This window comes from Neodiprion pinetum, chromosome 5, assembly GCF_021155775.2.
Source record: "Neodiprion pinetum isolate iyNeoPine1 chromosome 5, iyNeoPine1.2, whole genome shotgun sequence".
NCBI lineage: Eukaryota > Metazoa > Arthropoda > Insecta > Hymenoptera > Diprionidae > Neodiprion > Neodiprion pinetum.
The window spans coordinates 33,060,238-33,079,113 of record NC_060236.1 but is presented as its reverse complement, the minus strand read 5'-3'; the positions used below and the strand labels follow the sequence as shown (position 1 = coordinate 33,079,113).

The following is an 18,876-nucleotide window of genomic DNA, read 5'->3' as shown; positions in this document are numbered from 1 at the left end:
TTTTTTCTTTCCAACGTTTTTTCCCCTACCGTAACTTTACGCCGAATCTGTTTACACACATGCGTTCATACGTCACACATGCACGCACACATCGGTTATTCAAATAAGCCGTGAAATTTAGAATGAAAACAAAAAAAAAAAAAGAGGTGGAATAAATTTTCAAAAAAAAAAAAACAACCAAGACTTAACGATGTTATACAGGACGTACAGTCAGCTTGAAAATTTATCGGTACAACAACGTGATCGTACAAATTGATTAAAAAAATATAATCAAGTCCCATCAAGCGAATTAATTGAATTTGTCAAAAACTCCGTGTTATCTGGAGAAATATTTTTACACGGTTAATTTCAGAAAAAAAATCACATTATTCTGTTTTCTTTTTTTTTTTTTTTTTTTTTCTTTTTACCCATATATTCATTCGGTCCGTCTGATTTTGATTAACAATAAAGTATTTTATTCAGAAATGAACTTGTTACAAATCTTTTCGGACAGTTCTTTCTTGCTTAAGCTCGTCAATTGGTAAATCAAATGCGATATTATACAATCGTTATAATCGAAAGACAATGAACTTTTGAATTAGTATTGCATAATGCATTATTGTTAACGAAAATATACTCTGAACGAATAAAACGACCCATCGGCCAATCAATGTGGATTTTTTGGTGAAAAATTCTGAGGAATAACTCGCACCGTTTGTTCGAAATTGTTTACGTTATACGTACAATGATGTGCTTACATTTAAAACTCGGTATTGTAAAAAAAAATTAACCTCGGGCATCGTTCATACTTTATTTTTATTCTCAGCTTCAGTGACATTTTCGTAAATGTGTATTTTAGGACATTTTTGCCACCTCGAATTTTCAAGCTGAGTCTACCTCACATGCGTAGTTAAGGTTACGTAGTACTCCTACCCTTACCGACCGAGCAAACTCGCTATTTGTCTTCCTATATTAAATGAACTATTCCTGTATTAGAGGAAGAAAAAGAGTGATTTTACTCGGTCGGTAAGGATGGGAGTACTACGTAACCTTAACCTCCCATATACAGCCATACGGTGTTTCAACACGAATGGAAATACACAAACTGTAAAAAGTTGGCGCGCGTCGATCCCAAATCCCTTGCAGAGACCCAAGCAGGGTTGTTTGTGTTGGTTAACAAAGAGATTCGACGCGTTTGCGGACGAAGGTCCTCCCCATGAATTGACTCAGATCACCCCTGCGTTTGCTTCTGACCGTACAGTATGCGTAGCATTCGTCCCCGAGCACCCGAAATGACGCAACAGACTCCGTTCAGAAATTTTCTTCGCTCTCAAGTTTTACCCCTGCAATTTCGAATCGAATCGAGCATTTCAAGCCCGATTCTGACAAATCCTTCGTCCCAGCTTTTTCACCCTCGATTTAGTATTTATTCCATGTCACAGAACGTGCAGTAAATATTTCGGGTTTTTTGCTCTCGTCAAGGCCATTCGACACTCTTTCCGAGGGCTGAAATGAATAGTAAATATTATCAAACCGCGATATTAAATTCGCAGAATTCATGCCATTTTTCTATTTCTGCGTCAAATGAAAATGCATGGAAGTGTCTTTGTTCAGAATTGTGTATAGAATGGGTCCGTCAGGCCTTTCTTCACGTTCGAGACACGTGGACCCCGATATCTGGACAAATATACGCCAATGTCGAAATCGACCGATTTTTGAGGTTAGAAACAGTCGGTCACCCTGACAAACAATTTCCTATCGGGTCGTAACGCGTGCGCGTAACATTTTAGCAGACGACGTATCGTACGTTTGTTAGGAATTAATTCTGCGTACGTAGAAAAGAACAAGAGAAAAAGAGAAAAATAAAAAAAAATCAGGGAGAACGGATCAGCAACATGTTTGGCTGAAACTACACTTACACTCGTAATATTCGACGATTCACTGATTCATTGTTAATTATCGACAGGCAAATGTATTCATGATATTATGTGTACTTATTCGCGAATTATTATTGCCCGAAGTTCAATTTAAGCGGTGAATTGATGCAGCTGAACGATGCTTCACAATCTCATCAGCGACGTTGAAACGCTGAGCTGCGTGTCATCGCAGGTACTCGCCAATTACGGCGATATTATTTCCCCGTGCGTATTATTGTTATTGTTATCATTACTGTTATTATCATTATTATATCGTTATTAATATTATTATACCGTTATTATAATACAATTTACGTTTTCAACCGTTATTCGTTCCACAGCGTAATTAAATTCATTTGTATGATTTAATCTTTTGTCGTTTTGTCATATCGCGCGGTATTAAGTACATCATGGCAACTAAAGCTGAAGGACCGTACGGAAAATGGGCTCGCGGTTTAGAGAACTAACGATTTCTCTACACCGTTGTGTTATAAGCGCAATTCGATATATTTCCGTCTGAAGAAAATAAATTATTCGTCGTGCAGGGCCGACGCGAAGATATTGAAAAAAATAATTAGATCGTTTTTATTTTCTTCGTTCTCGTCGAAAAAGACAATTGCGGATTTTACGAACAGTTGAATTTCAATCATTTTGTAATATATTGATATACACAGGTGAGCTAATATTTTTTTAGTTTTAAAAACGCCGTATTTTGTCAAGTTTCGTTCAATCGAGAAAGGAAAAAAAAACGTGACGATAATCGTTATTATCATTTGATATTGCGGCAAACAGAGTAAACGAGGTGATAATGTAATATGTATAAGTGTGTAGAAATTGAAGTAATTTTATTTCCCTGCATATTTTGAGAAATTGCGAGGTGAAGCGTGAAAGAGCACAAGCTTAGTTGAAAAAAGTTTGGCGTGATTTATTCTTTATCTCTTCCTTTGTGATTTTCTTCACTTTCTTTTAATTCTGTTTTCATTTTATTCTCTTCTCACTTTTTCGCTTCGATCAACTCGCCTTCTTTGTACAGTAATTAATCCGGGGCGAATATCAAGTTTCCAAACCCGCGGCATATAATCACCCTCCGATTTTCGACCCCGAGCGACTTTTCGCTGTAGGTGTATACTTTCAATACTTAACCAATCTTCAACTTCGACTTGAGTTGTGAAAAAAAAAAAAAAACAAAGTCGGTTAGGGCAAAAGCAATTTTGAATTTTCTGTAAATTTAGCGGCGGAAGAGGAATTAAAGAAAGAACGACGTGGATTCGTCGAAATTTCGGTGCAAAATATGTTTAATTAGTCCGAGTTACTGAAGCAGGTGATGAAGATGAGAGTTTCGTTCTTCTCGTTCGGGACACCCGGAAAATCTTCATCATCTCTTCCTGCGGGGTGAAAGAGTTTAGAGAGAAACTCGCGGCCACCAAATTATGTTTTTACATGTTTACGTATATTGAGGCTGTATTCTGTACCCGAAAAATTCCTGCATTTATGTAACCGCACGCTTCTAAACCATAAACAGTAATTCGCAGTTATTAACGTTGTAACTTCAAGTATAGCGTTGTACGTTGCAACCGCTGTGAAAAATGAGAATAATTTCGAAACAAAATTATGCAGAAAAGTACAACGTTGTGGATTTTTTATTTTTTTATTTATTTATTTTTTTTTTTCCTCTTGTCGCACATGAGTAAACTTTTCTCGACTGCAAGTTGTTTCATATTCAAGCTTTTCATGACCCAATTAAAGTCTAAGTGCTTCGTTATTATTATACGTATATATATATATTATATACGTATAACATAATTTGCACACAATATTGAACATTCGAATCAGTGTTGCTCATTCTGTACCAACCAATGTGTAATCAATGTATGTAAAATCTTGATTTTCGTTTTTACGATTTTCTCGAGATATCACTGCTTATTAAATAATTATTCAACAAATTAACTGAAAAATCGATTGCCGTTGTTTATTTTTGTAGAAATATTCTCACATTACGAGAGACACGCGAAATTTGAAGAAGAAAAGGAAACTCGATTTCTGAAACATGCCGAAAACATTTCAAAATCGTCCGAAAAGCGTTTCTTTACTCAAATAAAAGTATTCTGAGTCGATATTTTCATTCTAAAGTGAACGGGTTAAGAATTCAAATTTAACAATCTAATTTCTGGCAATAAATTAGACGAACGTTTGCGATTTTGTCAAAATTCTTCAATCTTTCTCTCTTCGCGATTAACTTCAAACCAATATTTATCGTTACTATTGGTTACAGGTATACGAATAAAATATCTATCGCCAAAAAGTGTCAAAAATCTTGTTCGCACCTCTAATAATAATATATACCGATTTTTATATACGTAACTTTACAATTTGACAATCGATTACCAAAAATTTGAAAAAAAGAGAATGCAGTAATGCAGTTTACTTTCGGTCTTCCATTTCTGACATTTCGTTTCAGGCCTCCAAAGTCAAATGGGCTAGTTTCTGGATAATGGATATTTCTAGCTGCGCATACGCCTCGGCATAGAATGAATAGAAAGTAAAGTTTAGAATGCAGTAGGCGAGAAGTATATATACGCTCGGTATAGCGATACATATGTCTATACGTATACCCTTCCACCGCAAACGGTAGCTTTTGAACCGTTTATTTTTAGAACGATTTGTGTCTGGTTACTGTCTGACGGTTACTTAGAACTTGAACCTCGCCTAGCCGAGCTTGTACCTACGAGAATGGAACGGTCCTGGTAGTACGGGTATGCCTTATACTTTATAGTTTATAGTCCCTACCCCGCTTCATTCGCTCACGGATCGAGAAATAATTCAACGGAAGCTCGGCGGTCGGCCAACATTACCGTCGAAAAATTTTCAACAAACTTTGATACAAACGTGTAGGGAATTATAGCGGTACGTAAACGTGTGTTGTTTGTTTCATTTGACTCCGTGCCCGTATTCTTCGACATCGTGGCTGATTTGATCGTATTTCGTTTTTTTTTTTGGTTTTTTTTTGCACAATGAGAAATCAATTCGCCGAAAATTAATGTTTTTTATTAATATTATCTCGAGAGAATTGGATTTTTCGTAAACTAACCTCCTTCAATGATCATGTACCACTTTTTGCCGGACGAACGAATTTCTGTTTCGATGGAATCGGCCAAGTGCTCGTCAATAAAGAAATTGAAACAATAGAAAATCGGTGAATTATGATGACGATTTTCTGTCGATTCAGTTTCTTCATTTACGGGAGCCTCACGGATTCCAACAATGTACGAATTTGCGTGTCTATCAAAAAATCGGTGTCATGATTGAAGGAGATTAGTTGATCGAATATGGAATCGGTATCATCATTTAACGATTTTCTGTTATTTTTTGGGAACTAGACCGATTCCAACGATACATGAATTTGCGCATCCGGGAAAAAATCGGTACTATCATTAAAGGAGGTTAGTTGGCCAAAATTTTAGTCGGTAACATAATTTACCGATTTTCTATTGTTCTAATTTTTTTATTCACGGGAACTTGACCGATTCCAAGGATACACGAATTTGCGTATCCAACGAAAAATCAGTATCGTCATTGAAGAAGGTTGGCTATCAAAAATCGAAATCAGTGCGATAATTTACCGATTTTCTATTATTTTTTTGGGAACTTGACCAATTTCAACAATACACGAATTTACGCATCCAGAAAAAAATCGGTATCATCATTCAGCGATCTTCTATTATTTTTTTTGTAACTTGACCGATACTAACGATACCCGAATTTGTGAATCCAGCGAAAAATCGGTATGATCATTGAATGAGTTTAGTTGGCCAAAATTCGAATCGATGTTCTATCAAAATTCACCGATTTTCTATCGTTTCAATTTTCCTATTCACGGGAACTTGACTGACTCTGATGACGCACGAATTTACATATCCTGCAAAAAATCGATGCGATCGTTAAAACAGGTCGATCTGCCAAAGATCGAATATCCACACAACTGCTGCACTCTCAAAGATACTTGATTCATAATTTTTCTCAAAGGGCTCTCGATCGGTTCAACTTATAAAATTTGAAACCGACTAAAAACCACAGCACACAAAGTATATAATGCCGAAAGTACGAGTCGATTATCCATCTTCGCTGACTGAGCCCCCGAGTTGTAGCCGAGCAATAAACACCATAAAACACAGAGAGCGGTATTCCGGTGGCGTGCAATTGTTTTCACAAGTCACTCAAAGACGTCGGTAGCACGTGTGTGTCGCGACTAGATTCGGAGCCACGCACTAGGCTGTCCTTAAAAAAAATTTCAAAGACCCGGCTGTACAATGACTCATCGGTGTGGAGATATTGAAAAGCTCGAAAAGCTTGCGGCGGTATATTTTTTTTTTTTTTTTTTTTTTAAGTCGCTTTTCATTTCCCTCGCAGGTCTCATTAACATTTTTCATTGATTCTTTCGGAATCCTAACGACGCTTTCAGCACCTCGCCGCTCCGATGATATTAATTATTTTTAATTTTCCACCCTGCTGCAATAATGTCGAATGACTTACCAAGCTCTCGCAAATTTTATGACCACGAGCCTCTACGCAAATGACGAAATTCCAACGCTCCAGAATTTCATCCCCCTAATTCTCTCACGTCGCCTCCGTCTATTTCTCAACTGCCTAGAAGACATATTTTCTCAAACCATAGCTTTCAGACCTGAGAACCCAACAATTATAATAGCAGTAGGTAATGATCATTTTACTGCCAATACACAAACAGGAAGAAGATGAATAATAATTCCACACATTGTTCTGTTACTGCTATGGTTATACGATAAGTTCAACACGTTATTAGATAATTCAAAAATTTCACTTTTCCTCTTTTTTTATGTATCTACAGTAATGTTCATTAATTGTATCCCAGTGGCTAACTGTTTTTTTGGAATCAAAACTGGAACAAGTTTTCTTTCTGAGCAAATTTTATCTACCGATGACTAGGTGCGCAAGTGACAAGAGAAACAAACGAAACGTTGATAATAGGAACGTAAAATTTCCACAGAAAGGAAGATTGTTTAAGTTTTGTTCACAAAAAAAAAAAAAATTGCAAGCCACTGAGAACCCATTAATGAACATAATTGTATGTACATGCGTAAACTTGTTTTCCATTTATTTTTCGTCTACGTTTGAACTTTTCACGAAATTACTTGTTCGCAGTGAAGAAGAAAAATAAACGCACTAGGAAACGAATGTCGAAAAAAATGTATATAGACAGAAAGAAAAAAGGCTTTAGTAATTCGGGGGGATGGTTAGTGGATTTTGGGGTAAGCTAAGCTAAGGGAACGCCGGGCGAGCCCGTTCGTCAAGGGGATTAACTCGTGCACAAATCATACGGGAGGTAGTTTGTAACCAACTAGCAACGAGCAATGGGCCTGCAGGGAACGGTGGAATGTCTCATGCCAGGCTGCCTGGCCTATTTGCTGGAACGTTCTACTAATGCAGCGGTAACAGCGACACCATTCACCACCTACACCAAGCCTTTTATCACTTTCGAGAGTAATGCGCGCAATGAGAGAGTTTACGCTGTGGCCGCGTGCGAGACAATGAGAAGGGAACGAATGGAACGAAGAAAAATAAAGGAACAGGGTTGTTGTTCGGTAGTATCGATCGTCGATTCACTATCATTTTTTACTCTTTCTTTTTCTTCTTTTTATCTCTCAGAGAAACGATCATCTCCCAGTCTTCTTGCTCGTGTATATGTGATATTAGGGTGGTCCTTATTTAGGGTGTTGACGAATTTTTTTACACCCCTACCAACCCCCCCCCCCCCCCCCCCAAATCAACTTCTAATGATTGAAAAACAATTGCCCAAGTTTTTCAGATTTTTACCTCAGCTTTAAGATAATCCGCATTGCGATCGAATTTTTTTTATCGAAATAACACTGGGAAAACTTTTCTTTCTCGGTATATATTTTATTGTAAAATTAATAATGTTCCGAAAAATCTGTAACTAGGAGGTTTTAGTGGGAATTAGTGCTACTATCTGTAAAAAAAATTCACATCATCATACCATGCAATCTCGAGGAATAGCGGAAAAAATTTGCCAACACCCTAAATATAGACCACCTTAAACATATATATATATATATATATTATGATCATTTACCGACCAAAGATAAAACATCCTCAGTCGATAAAATTGATCATCGGGAATAATAATTATAACCTTAGACGTCAAATGACCAATGATTTAAGAGTTACAGATTTTTATGTGAGAACACAAATTGGTCTCGTCGGGTATTCATGTTTTTTATTCCATGTACAAAATTGCATTCTAGTCCTGAAATGAATTGAGAAATAATATTTGACGGGTTTTATTACAAGTTTATTCGATGAAAATTCGTTTGAAATAAACCGATCTCACCTTCCTCGTAAGTATTTAATAAGATCTTGCAAGGATTTACCGATTATTCGATCACCTGAAATTGAAGCCTCTCATCAAGTTGTCAATTTTCCAGTCGATGTAACTCAGCACAGGGACAGTATCCTTCGCGACATTGAAAAATTGCTTAAAATGTCACTACACAAATTCGACAGCGTTAATAAGCTTTCCGCTCCGAAGCCTACGAAACGAACGAATTCCAAGAACCTTTTCGAACGGCGAAAGAAAACACCGTTTCGCAAAACCTACCCGCCGAGTAGAACGAAAGCATGAAAAAAGTCGCGCTAAAACGTAACGTGACAGCTTGAATCGGGGTGAATGCGTCGCTGTTTAACCGTCCGACTCTCTCACCGGCTGTAATCTATTATTAGCCATATGTTTACTCGGGTTTACGGTGCATGAGAGAAAGAGAGAAAGAGAGAGAGAGAGAAGTGCATCATCGTGCACGATGTTAGTTCGAGAATAAGCCGCTCGTCTAGTGTATAACCTGCTTTATGGATGTTATTTCTGCACCGGGGTTTGTATCGCCGTATGCACGCCCCCTGGTGTTCGTAATGTGTGCCACCCGTGCACCCGGGGATTTCTGGTGTTTTTTTTTTTTTTTTTTTTCTTAATTTGGCTATGCAGCTCACCTACCCCGGTTCCTACTCATTCGCTCCCCATCAACCGGGGCAGAATTAAGTAGAACACTCTCCCGGGCGACGCGTAATTAGTACGGTTTTTTATACCCCTGTTTCGATTTTTTTCTTCTTCTTGTTTTTTTTCTCGTTTCTGGGTGTCCCATTTTTTAGCCGATTTTTCGCACGCCGAGGAGCGTCGAACTCTTTAGGGGCGAGAAATTGTCATCTGAGTTGACAATATATCGGTGAATAAAATTTACAGGTTATACGCGACTCGAGACTGGAGATGGTCACTAGGCTAAGAATAATCGATGCGTCGATTAATCGAATCGAAGAAAATAATTGAAGACGACTCGATCGATTAATCGATTAATTTGTATTTTTTTTTTTTTGCATAATTCATAGTTTCATTAAAAATATTTTTCAATTTCAGGTGAAAATATTCATTTGTTTTTCACTCGTTGTATGGAATAGGTACTTAGTAAGTAAGACAACGATAATAATTGATACTTTAATCGCATAAATTGATATTGTACCGCGTCGATAATGGGAGTAAGAAACAAACAACAATTGTGAAAAAAAGAATAATCAATTACACTCGATTAATCGGAAAAAAATTATCGATTATTTTTGGCCATTCTTACTCGACCCTCTATCGACACTCTTGACGAAGCTGAAGTTAGTAAGGTTAACGTAACGAAACATTGGGGGAAAAATTACTCTTTTGGAAGTTTATAGTGACTTTGATGAAGTTAAGTTTTCAAAAGCCTTTATAGTATGGATTTACTGGATTTCATAAATTCCTGTAACTGTAAAATAACGATTTTCCGAAAGGTTAATCGTTGCTAACTTCAGCCTCATGACTCTTGACCGTTATTCGTTCGAGGAGAAATTTTACCGATCGATTTCAATTTTCAATTATCCTTTGGCTGCGTCTATTCGTGCATTCTTTCAGTCAATCTTCATTTCTCCTTCTCGCCTTTTGCATCCGTTAGAAACTGCTCCGTTTCCTTTATTGTTGCTCGACGCTCTCACGAGCGCAATAATAATCGAATCTACGGGCGGAAAATCGAGACGATATCCGATTTTCACTCCGACATCGGGATGTAAGCCGATCATTTCATTTCATCGTTTCGAGGCGAACCCTCCTCGTACAGGTTAAATCACCGATAAATCGTCTCAATTTACTCGACATTTTCCAATCTAGGTATATAAAACGTCCGTCTTAAATTCGTTCCCGTTAATTCTTTCAGCCTGGGACAAAAGTGTTTTTCCGTTCATCACGGTTCGCTTGGTTATGATCGTAATTATAGAAACGAAATGAAGATAAATAATCAAAGAAACTAAAGCACGAGTAAAATAACGGTGTGAAAAGTCTTGCATTCAGATTTCTCTCAAGTTTTCCACCGTGTTCTGTTTTTTTTTTTTTTTTTTTTTTTTTTTTTGGCAAAACGCCGATTAGAAACTACGCGTCTTACCGTTTTGCCGCTTTACAAAATCTCACGAACTTTTTCTCATTTGACGGTTACTTTTCTTTTCCTTTTCCATCCAGTTTCTCTCGATTTATTTATTTATTTATTTATTTATTTTTTACGTTTTCTCTTTTACCACTCGTAGAACTGGTTCCGTTCGATTCGCAAAGTGCAGATCGTGAAGTTTCCCAAGTGTTTGCGAAGCCCCGCTTGAAAATTGCGTGCGTCGAGTCTGCAGTTGGAATAAATTCTATTTCGAGTAAACACCTTTATTGCTATGTACTCCCGTAGGTTTTTCAAATTTATTTTTCAAGATTTATCGTATACATACACACAGGGTTATCTTTGTATACGTATACATACATACACACACTTGTCGTATGCGGGGGGAAAACGGAACATGCGCAGCTGCCGAACAGAATTTATGTCAATATTAGACACGCACAATATACGTACGTAAGAAGAGAGAAAATTTATCTATTCGAAAATACAAAAGTATGCATCCCATTTTTTCGGTTGGTTATTTTCTTTACCGATTTTTTATTATTTATTTATTTGTTTATTTATTATTTTTTTTTCTCAATTACAACGTACGCGTCATTGCAATTTTCGGCGATGTTCAAAGATAACTTCAGTTATGAACGTGTCACCGCGGTTTTAATTAATACCGCAGACGCGCTTCGGTCTCGCCGATCCATAACAATTTAAATCCCATATTAAATCAAATCCCAACCCGCGAAATGAATATAATATGGGTATACATTTCTCACCGAAATATTCACCGAGCAATTTCATGCGAATATTAATTTTTATCCAGTCGTCCGTTCAATCGCAGTTTTCAAAGAGTGGCACAGATGTTTAAAAAATTGTCTTTCATTACTCAAAGTGCTCACTCACGTTGCTGCCAAAATCCGTGCAAAAAAGATTAGAATGAAAAAAAAAAAAACAACAACAACAACAATTCTTACGAACATAAAGTTTCCAATTATTATTCTGCCCTTATATAATCATCGCCGTGAGAAAATTTTTCTTTCTGCATATAGTTACGTGTTATATTTTTTTTCACTAAAGTTAACGCATTTTCATGAAAGCAGCATCGTCGTCATTCTTGTTTGAAATTAATCATACGTTCCGTATCCACTTCTTTCCTTTCACACGTTTGATTATATATTTGTAATAACGCAATATCCGGAAGGTTATTCCGATGAAAGAATTGTTGCTATTGTTGCTATTATTATTATTGTTGTTGTTGTTGTTGTTGTTATTATTATCGTTTGAAAGTTGCGGAAAAAGTTTTCACGAATAAATGCATTACACAAACACCTAGGGCTAAAAATTGTAAAATGTTTCGAAACACCTTTTCGCTTCTGGTTTCCCTCGATAAAGGAAAAGAAAAAAAAAAAGAAACCGCTGCTAAAAGTTTCCCCGGCCAAACTTCTGCCAGCTGTAATATTACACTGTACACCGTATCGCAATGGATATTTCTGTGAAACTGTACGCGATTTCGTGCTCTCTTAACGTCGGGTTGTGTGAAATTTCACTACCAATGGAATGAAAAATTACCATAAGCAAGAGTGAAAAACTACGGAACACCAAATCAAGCGAATATTCGCTTAGATCGAGTAAAATTTCGAATCTATCTGGCGAACCCTCGAAGCGTTCGATCGAGTGAAAAAGTTCGCTGTCGAAGAGTAAATTATTCACTGCATCGTTCGTATCGCGCAGTTTTCGCTCCAACGAAATTTCTAGACTGTGCATGTGTGTGTTTTTGTTTCTTATTTTTATTAAATTTAATTTTTTTTCACCATCAGGAACGCATCAGCATCGCGTATTTTTCCGCTGACAATGAGAGAGAGAGAGAGAAGGTCAGATATATGCGCATATATATATATATATATATTGAGATTAGGGTGCGCGGCGGTTTTTGCGGGGATGAGAAAGAATTTGGCGCAACTCCCAGGCGCTCAGCTCGTGTCCTGTAACATCGAATTACTTTCGTTCGGTTTGTTATTTATGCGGCTGCGGTGTGTCGGCTGAATGGTAGGTAAATTAGCGGCTCACAGCTCGAACGTGAATCGAACGATACCTGCTGAGAGGGTTGAGGGTTGAGGGTTGAGGGTTGAGGGTTGAGGATCCGCGGGGGTGAAAGCGCCAAGTGTAAATGTCATCGTGGACGCTGCACGCGACTGCGTGTGTCGGGTGTCGTCTGTTTGCACAACTCCGATTATATCCGTGTGTATAAAGGGGCGAAGGCCCCTCCGGGTTGCAGGGATTTCGAAAAAGGGGGAGGGGAACGGTATATGGGGGATGTTTCCTTCCGTCCGTGGGAAAAATATATTTTTACCACGGATAATAAAACCAGACGTTGGACATGCCGCATAAATCAACGAAGATCACCCGCCGCACTCCGACTTAACTCCTATACTTGTGTTTTTTTTTTCTTTGATTTTTTTTTTGTTTGCTTCTAGGCTCAAAGAAAAATGTAATTTTAAAGTAGAATAACCCTAGTATATCACATATTATTACTTGCAATGAATAAAAAAAGAAATTTTTGCTCGCGTTGAAAATTAATTGAACGACATGATTTTGTAGCGGTTCGAATGATTTGAAATCAAAACGTTGATAAATTATAAAAAAAAAAAAAAAAAAAAAGAAAAACCCCACAATGTTTTGAAATAATTGTAGTAATTTTGCTCTTGATCTTGCAAAACAAAAAAAAACTGAATTTTTACATGATTTCAACTTTAACCTTCAATAACTTTTCAAACAGTTTAATTGTCAAATATATTATAAGAGACGTGTCAGACATTTATTTATTTATTGCCTTGTTACTAATAATAAAAGAAATAACTAAAATTATTTTCACGTGTTGATTAAAATGGAAAGTGAAAAATTGCGTTCAGGAATTACTAAATGTTAATATTAAGGGCTGAAATTGTAACAGGCGTCTTATTTACTTTTCCTACAACTGTTAAGCACGTGACTTTAAATAAAAAATAGTAGATTTTTTTTTTCGGACCAGTCTAACAGGTACGTATAAACCGCCGAAAACAAATTCTTCCAAAGTTGGGCTACTTTTTCCCTATTCTGACAAAGGTACCCTACGCCTAGAGAATTTTGATACCATAAGTCGTTATTTAGTGAGCTTTTGCGAATTTTTTTTTCCAAACAAAGTGGTTCGAAGTAAGAGAGAAAAAAAATTATTATGGCCAGCGTTGAAAACCGCGTCTCTGATTTATCTAATCGAAATTTAGGTTAATACAACTCCACGTTACTTTAATACGAAGATACGTCGATTTCGTTAATTGATCAGCTGATAATACCGATTAAGCGAATTTTCGAAATCCTGTGATAGACTTCTGTCAAAATGAGATAATTCAACCTGTAAATTTGATTTATTCTTACCTCGGAGAAATAAAAGTTGTTTCTACATTATTGTTTTTTTCTCTCTTCGAGTCGGGAACACAAAAGATGTTCTGTCTCACGACAAACTGTAATATTGAAAAATGTAGGTCATTTTCATTTCCACTTTGCGGGAAGGTAAAGAATAAAGTAGGTATGCACCTAGCTGTACGAACTACTTTTTGCCAATCTTTCCTAGGTGCGAGAACCTTTTTCATTTAGCTTTCGTACGTAGGTAAAATCTTTTGCCGAGTGCGGATTGTCGTTTCTATATTTTACACAACTTCGGAACTTCCCTGCCTTTTGCAGACGTTTGTTTGGCCATCGTTTTTTTTTTTTTTTTTTTATTTTTTTATGTTTTTTAATTTTTTTTTTTTTTCTCATTTCTTCAACCTCCTATTTCGAACGCTGCAGGGACAAGAAAACAGGAAGAAATATACCATACAGGCCGGGCATGCACGTCGAGTTTCTGATTCGTAAAATCCAGACAATGGGTATCCCAGGCGTATATCTTCCTCTCAGCTATGCTCTACTTCCTGTTTCGGATAATACACAGACCGACACCGAAACCCTAAGTTAGTGGATACCGTAGAGAATAAAGTCGAATAAAAAAAAAAAAAAAAAAGAAAAGAAACTACAGCTTATGGACATAAAACTTTCTTCTGCCTCGGGAATTATAATACAATATTACATATCCAGCATCTGTCCGAATCTGTACTAAAACGTAATTCATTCATCCATCTTATTCCGAAACACGTTCTCCCTTTTCTTTTTTTTTTTTTTTTTGTTTTGACATAAAAAATTGGAAGGTTCTCTCGAGCAATGGATAAAAACGAGGGGTTAATCACTGTTGTAATCTGGTCTACACGATATTTGTAATCTCATGTATTCCCTGTAATCTTTTGTGTTACTTGTAATCTTTTTTGTTCTTTATAATTTTTTTGTAGCCTCTGTTATCTTTTTTGCAATCTCTACGTATTCTCAGGTAGGTCAATCTCTGTGCAACGTCCAGTAATCTTTGTAACCTCACGTAATTTTTGTAAGCTCTGCAATATCTGTGATCTCCCCGTGATGCCTGTAACCTTTCTTTAATCCTTGAAATTTGTTGGAATTTTTTTTTAATCCCTGCAATCTCCGTACTCGGTGTTATCGCTTGTAATCTTTTGTAATCCTTCCAATTTTTGTAATTTCTTGTAATCCTTGCAATCTCCGTACTCGGTGTTATCGCTTGTAATCTTTTGTAATCCTTCCAATTTTTGTAACTTCTTGTAATCCTTGCAATCTCTTTACTCGTTTGCTATCGCTTGTAATCTTTTGTAATCCTTGCAATTTTTGCAATTTTTTGTAATTTTCTTTTAATCCCTGTAATGTTTGTACTCGTTTGTCATCGCTTGTAATCATTTGTAATCTTACCGTATACAATCTTTCTGTAACGACTGTAATCATTGTAGCGAATTTGTGATTTTTCCAATTGTAATTAATACCTCGGATAAAAATAAGAATTATAAAAAAAAAAAAATACAAAAAACATATATCTTGGCTCCGTCTGATGCGTGTAAAGAAAAAATGTTATAAAAATAATCATCCGCGTCTGTAAGAGAAAAGGCGCGAACCGTGGAAAACTGCAGAGGCAAACTAGATGCACCGGTAAATTCAAGGCTTGAAATAACCCCGCAGCGATGTCAAAGGGTCAACTCACGATGCAGCGGCTTTGCTCTCCCTTTTTTTTTTCTCCTACAACCCTCCGGGGGAAGTAGCTCCGGGTTCAAGCTCTGTCGCTTCTTCTGACTGACGTTCGTTTGGGTAACCTTTGTGACCGCTTTGACATCAGTCTTTTCTTCTATCCCTAAGACCCAGGGTCTGATCCTGCAGTCAGACTCGTGAACCTGCATGATCTGCGGTAGGGAGACGTAAATTACAGCCTCACCTTGCGAACACAGCGTAATTACGAATATGGCGTGCTAATCAACGTCTCGTTTCTCCGCTTGCCGATCCTCGAAATATTCATTCCTGATTTTCATTCGTTTTGTGATAAATTTTTTCCTACTTTTCTTCAGTTCGATATTTTTTTCGTCCACTATCTACGGAGGCAAGAAAATTTCCAACTTGAGACCAATAATTGGTCTAATAACTTTTCCAAGTTTATTGTAGACTCCTGGAAAAGTTTTGTAGAAAATAACCTTCATTCTACCCAATTTAAAGTCGATTCCTTCAAACTTCTTGGATTTAAGGATGAATAAATTCGTCCCACCGTCTGACGACGAATCGAAAGTTAGAAAAACAGGTATAACCGATTGAATAATCTCTAGTAATTTTTGTTTGCATCATTGATGGTGAACACGAATGAAACAACATACTTGCTTTGTAATAAAAATTAATCTGAACAAATTGGAATAGCACAAGTTGAGATATGAACAATTAGAAGAAAGGTTTTGTAACTGGAATGGTTGAAATAATTAAACTCTGGTATTTGCGATCCAGTTCTAATGTTTTTGGACTCATTTTACTCACTGACCGAATCCTCAAAAATTTTCCAGAAAATCTAACGAAATCTTTAGATTACAGTATAATATTTACACAATTCTACTACTTTTACTCAGTTTGAAGAAAATTTCGGACAATCTCTAGAGACTTCCATGGTAAACAAAATAAGCCGAAAAACATTATAATCTGATGAAAAACACCAGAGTTTAATTATTTTCAACGTTCCGATCGTGAAATCTTTGAATTTAGCCAGATCCAATTGCATTACACGTAATAAGGATGTTGTTTCTTCCGTGTCATCGCGCACCATCATCATTGGCGCAAATAACGTCGCTGGAGATTTTTACATACAATTTTTCCTCAATTCCCAATTTCGATTCAGCCGATGGGAGCCGTTTATCCTTGAACGACAAATTGGAGAAGGTGAAAACCTGTTCGTTGAATACTCGAAGAAAATTTCGCTGTCCCAATTGTTATCACATATTGAAGGAGCGTTTATTTCAAAGTGTGTCTTGGTTCCGCAGAGCTTCAACGTTTCCAATACAACATTTAGCGGCTCACGAATAGATGGGAAAACAAATAGGAAATTCGGGATTTCGATCCCGACGCGAGGGACTGGATTTAAAAAACGGAGGTCTATAACGGGAGGACGGATAAAGATAAACAGGAATTAGATTCGTCTACGTGACGAACAAATTGTGTTTGTTGCGGGTCTGCCGATGCATTGATAAACGGAGACTCCACCTTTTCGTGTTCCTACGCGCAGGAAAAACCGGGGAAATTCTTAAAGTAAAAGTCGGTGTAAAGTCAGGCAACTCCGAAAATGAAACTGAAATTTTGAGTCTCTCGAAGAAATAAACTCGACCTTGAAAGAAGAAAGAAATTGCACTTCAAATTTTGTTTACTTTTTCTACGGGAAATCGCAGGCTGTTGTTTACGAATTGATAGTCAAGTTAGATACTGGGTAATATTGAAAGGATTAGTAATTAATGTGTAAAAAAAATTTTATTAATCATTGGCATATTTTGTCGGAGGTTACTCGAAAAACTTTATTTTCAGGCTGTAATGCCTGGAAAATTCAGAAAACTTCAAATTCATGAAGCAATAATAATCATAATTAGTGGCTCGAAATGTACATTGTGCTGGTTAAAAAATGTCGAGCAGCCGTTCGTCAATTTAATATGTAAAACCAAAGTAATAAAATAATCTTTGGGTGTTTGAACGAGAGTAGACTTATTTTCAAGCTAAATATTGAACAAGAATATACGCTCTAAAATTACTTTGGCTCTAAAATTTTTTGTTTTTTCAATATTTAGCTTGAAACTAAGTGCACCGCACGTTTGATCATGAAAAAAAAAAACCTTAACCATTGTTTGACACCCTGGGATGCACCTTTTCTTCATTAATTTATATTACCTAAATATAAGAAAATCGGATCTGTGGTGCCATCTGACACTTTTGATATCTTGTTATATAAGTTCTATAGTTTCAAAAAGTAACCTTTTCAGAACGTTAAAAACATATAATATTTCAAGTGAAAATATTCAATAGGCCATTTTTCATAGCGATTTTTCTTGTTGGGGTACAAATGACCCCCGTGTGTCAAGTATGTAATTCTGCATAAATGTGTCAAACAAAGGACAAGATAAAAATTGGACTTCGGCTATTTCCAACTGTGGACTATCCGAACTAGGCTCGGTCCAAATTATTCCGGATAATCGGAGCACAAAATTCTTCTCGTCAACTACGGTCGAAGGCAGGGAGTAGAAGGAGATAAAGAGAGAAACAGCGATTCACAGAAATCGTCGCTGTCTCACCGATGTGTTTCACACTCCGTGCATTCTTCACACATGTTGCTGCTGCAGGTTCCGGAACAAAAACCCTACGAGCCGCTTCTCTTCGTTTTCGCCGATTTCCTTTATCAGCCTTTCTCTCCTCGCCCCCGCAATTCCAGATTCTTCCATTTTTTCTCGCCTCACTTTGGGGTTTAGCCGGCACCTCGAATATCCGGCCACTTTGCCCCCAGCTTCTCTCTCTCTCTCTCTCTCTCTCCCTCCCTCCCTCCCTCCCGCCCTCCCTCCATCCCTCTCTCTCTCTCTCTCTCTCGGCCCGACGTCGTCGACGAGACGCGAATGTCTCGGTACAGAACGGGAAAGCCTGTCTGGTTGTTTATGCAAATCCCTCGGGACCCCGGGAGGGCATGCAAGAATAGGCGAGGGTAGGCTCCCGAATTATTAAGGGGGATTCCGAAACTTCCCTTAACGAACTCATGGCTCGCTCGCACCCCGATTCCTCCTCCTTCCTCTCCTTATCCTGCTCCCCATCCTCCTTCACGTCCCGATGACGCAACTCTTCCCATATTCGGAACTTGATCTGAAGTACTAGGCCGCATCAGCAATCATGATCCCAAAGCCGCGGATCGAGAACCAGATTTTGAAATTATCCTGCGGGTTCGAAACTTTCCCTAAATAAAGGTGCCTTTCTTTTTTGCACACTGATGATCCTCTTCGAGAATGTATTACATTTCAAAACAATACATATATATTTTTTTCATGGTTTCTTATCAGGAGATTGTTCACCCTTGCATTCGTAAGTTACCG

The 18,876-nt window shown here is 37.3% G+C and overlaps 1 protein-coding gene across 2 annotated transcripts in view; it reads left to right on the top strand.

Moving 5' to 3' along the window:
• Positions 1-18,876, top strand: part of Slip1 (SLo interacting protein 1) — a 136,840-nt gene that overhangs the window by 48,286 nt on the left and 69,678 nt on the right. The window lies entirely within an intron of this gene.